Genomic DNA, 4,054 nt, shown 5'->3' with positions numbered 1-4,054 from the left:
TGGCCCGCATGACATTTTTGTTTCATTTCCACTCTCATAGATTGAGGTACGACTATTCTTTGTCCTCTTAGTATTAGTCCATCTTGTGCTGTCAACTCGTCCCTGTAGTCAAAAAAAAGTTTTACTGAGTCGGGTAACAGTTTTTTGTCACTGGGCCAGCCTGTCGCAATAACCTCAGCTTCATGATAGGATCCTCCAGTGTCTTGAATCTGATCTCAGAAAGTCTGCGGTCTTTGATGGGATGCATCGTCAAATTATTTACAGTCATGAGCTCTTCTGATTTTGGTTTGTCTATGGGCGCACGTGAGAGAGTGTCTGCTAATGGGATTTCTTTCCTTGGCTTGTATCTGATAGAGAAATCATACTGTTGCGCCCGTAGCAGCAAGTTTTGGAGTCGTTTAGGTGCTTTCGCTAGTGGCTTCTGGCAGATCGCCACAAGTGGTTTATGGTCAGTGAGGACATTCACTTTCCTTCCATGCGTGTAATGGTGAAATTTTTCCAGACCATATACCACTGCAAGCATCTCTTTTTCAATTTGGGCGTATCTTCCTTCGGTGTTCGGTAGGGAACGGCTTGCATAGGCAACTGGTTGCCCTTCTTGGATCAGGGCTGCTCCCAACCCATACTCACATGCATCATTCTCAAGTGTGAGTTCTTTAAGTGGGTTGTAGTAAGAGAGCACTGGTGCTTTGCATATCATATCTTTGACTGTCTTGAAAGCCGATTGCTGTGCCTCTGACCACGTCCATGTGACATCTTTTTTTGTTAGGTCTTGGAGGGGCTTTAAGATTGTCGTCAGGTTGGGGATAAATTTCCCAACATAATTTACCATGCCAAGAAATCTACGTAGGTCTCCAATAGTTTTTGGTGCTGGCATGTCAGTAATGGCCCTGATTTTTTCTGGGTCAGCCATTATACCTTCCTTGGTTATGCGATGCCCCATGAAAACGATAGCGTCTAGGCCTATTTTTAACTTTTCAGGGTTTAACTTTATCCCTATTGTCTTGCATTTTTTTAGAAGGCTGTGAAGTCGTCTGTAATGTTCCTCCTGGTTAGTTCCATAAACCACCAGGTCATCAGCAATGATAATGACTCCTTTCATGCCCTGGAATTGCTCTACCAGCTTCCTTTGAAATATTTCGGCTGCCGAGTTTAGACCAAAAGGTAGTCGACGCCAACGGTATCGGCCGAAACATGTTTGGAATGTGGTCAAGTTGCTGGAGGCTTCATCAAGTTCGACATGCCAATATCCTGAAGATAGATCCGCCTTGCTGAATATCTTTGCATCCCTCATATCGTGGAGGGTATCCTCGAGGATAGGCATGATGTAGTGTTCCCGCATGAGTGCTTTGTTGAGCTCATGCGGGTCCAGGCATATTCTTAAGGTTCCATTCTTCTTCCTTGTGAGGACTAGTTGGCTTATATACCGGCTCGATGACTCCCATTTTTGTCAATCTGTCTAGTTCCTTCTTTAGTTCTGGTCGTACCGCCACAGGTGTCCTCCTGTTCGGCATCACAGCTGGAATAGCATCTGGCTTAAGTTGTAGGGTTACAACTCCTGGTAGCCTTCCCAATTTTCCATCAAACACCTCCTGGTAGCTATTGTCCATGTTAACTGCTGCAACACGGTGGAAATTCTGTTGTTTTATTTCAACCAGGCCCATATGCGTACTTGTAGGTAGGCCCAATAAGGGTTGACAGTCGTATTCGTCTCTGAATACGACAAACTCCACTGAATATGTTTTGTTCGTCTTAGGGTTTTTAACATTTTTGTGACATATTCCGAGTGGTTTCAAAAGAGATTTGTTCCACATTGTCAGAACCCCATTGTATGGTGTTAATTCATTTGCAAACTTTGCAGGAAGTGTGTTGATGGTTGCCCCTGTGTCAATCTGGAAGACAATTTCCTGGTTGTCGAGGAGCATGAGACACTTGGCATCTTTCCTATGCTTCCTATTTGACTTCACTGCATTCACCCAGTGGGTATATTCTCCCTCACCATCCTCTGATGAAGTGTCGACATGGTGCACATGTGGTCGTGGCCTACTGTACTTTTTATTCTTTGATGTGTTGCTCCATTGTCCCATAGCTTTACTGGACTTGTTGGGGCACCTTGACTCAAAATGGCCTTTCTCCATACATGTGTTACATCGTTTACCAAAAGCTGGACATCTGCTGCGCTTTGCTGCATGCAAGTAACCACAGAAGATGCATTTCTTCTTTTGAGCTGGTTCCCAAGCTTTACTGGTTTCACTGACCCTCATTATCCGGGCAGTAGCATCCTCTGTTCCCATATTTTGACTTTGTATAGAGGCCTTTTCAGCTGCCCTGCAAATGTCTACACTTTTCTGCAGGGTAAGGTTTTGGAGTTTTAGAAGGTCCTGCTTTGTGTTTTGATTCCGGATGCCTCCCACAAGCTGGTCTCTGAGCATCGACTCATAGCATTTGAAGCAAAAATTACAGCTTCGTGACAGGAGTCAGTTATGCCCGCCAAGGGAGGTAAGTAGGGGAAGTGTACATCTACTAGGAGAGTTACACCTAAAGGGGGGGGTATTGTTTATACACGTAACAACGGTAAGTTCAGGAAAAGATGTTATAAATAATAAACTAGACACAATACTGTTAGAAATTCGCTCATTATATGTTACCGTGACATAAGTTGACATATATTCGGTGTTTTTTTAATAGTATTTTATCTAGTTTATTATTTATAACACCTTTTGCCAAACTTTCCATGTTAAAGAGAGTGTCGGGCGCCATTTTGAATTTTCCAATACATCGGTAAACACTGTATGTTTTTCGAGCTGAATAAACATGTTACATTGAATAAAAACAAACAAAAAAAAATGTATCCAGTTTGGTAGAAAAGTAACATATCTTGCCTTTGATAATATTTATTTGTTATATATTTGTTTTTTGACAACTTTTTCGAATCTATGTGTACAGTGATACAAACCCATTTTTTCTTTTAAATGTTTAAAAGTTTTGTAAATATATTTTCAAAGAATCTTGCTCGCAACATTCGAATATGTCTGCTATTTGACCTGTTTACAAGTTTAGAAACAACTAACGGCAATGTCAAGGTCGAACAAACGGTGCCTCTTGAATTGTTCGCTTATTTTTGTCGTCTGATATGGAGTATGTAATCTTTACTTGATCCATTAATTAATATAAAAAATATGAAAATTTGTTCCATTCCCATCTAATGGAAGAGTTGTGGAGACGGCGTGAGAAAGGACACGCATTTCCACGAATTATTAAAAGCCAGAAAAAAAAAAATAAATAAAAAAATAAGACAACAATACACTTTTTAAGAAATGTTTAATGTTCACAGTTGTTTTTGATTTGTATAAATTTATATTTTGTTACGTGGTTCATTACTTCAGATTTTATTTTGTATAAATTTATATTTTGTTACGTGGTTCATTACTTCAGATTTTATTTTGTATAAATTTATATTTTGTTACGTGGTTCATTACTTCAGATTTTATTTTGTATAAATTTATATTTTGTTACGTGGTTCATTACTTCAGATTTTATTTTGTATAAATTTATATTTTGTTACGTGGTTCATTACTTCAGATTTTATTTTGTATAAATTTATATTTTGTTACGTGGTTCATTACTTCAGATTTTATTTTGTTCGTTTTTCTGTTAAGACAATGACAGTTGATACTTTCTAAAAATTGTTTCATTTTTCTGTTAAATTATAAATATATAAAAATGTATATTTTGTTCGTTTACTTTATTTAATCAAGTGCCTTCAAGTGAAATATTTTTTATATTAATTACATATTTTTTAAAACTTTAATATTTTTTTTATTTTAAAACTAATAATTCGTAATAATTCGTGATTTGACGGTGTAAAATACTCATGTGAGCCTTCGAGAGTTGTCGAACTTTGCTGGGACTTAACTGCAAGACTATCGACTTTTTATTATTAAAATATTTCAATAAAAATAAAACTAATAATAATATTCATAAAAGTATTGAAAATTGTTTATCTAAATTTCTTAATTTAAAATTTTCTGCGAACTTGCAGTTCCGGTCGCCA

The sequence above is a fragment of the Euprymna scolopes genome, chromosome 46, assembly GCF_053919585.1.
Source record: "Euprymna scolopes isolate OS-2025 chromosome 46, ASM5391958v1, whole genome shotgun sequence".
NCBI classification, from domain to species: domain Eukaryota; kingdom Metazoa; phylum Mollusca; class Cephalopoda; order Sepiida; family Sepiolidae; genus Euprymna; species Euprymna scolopes.
Note: the sequence above shows the minus strand (reverse complement) of the source record.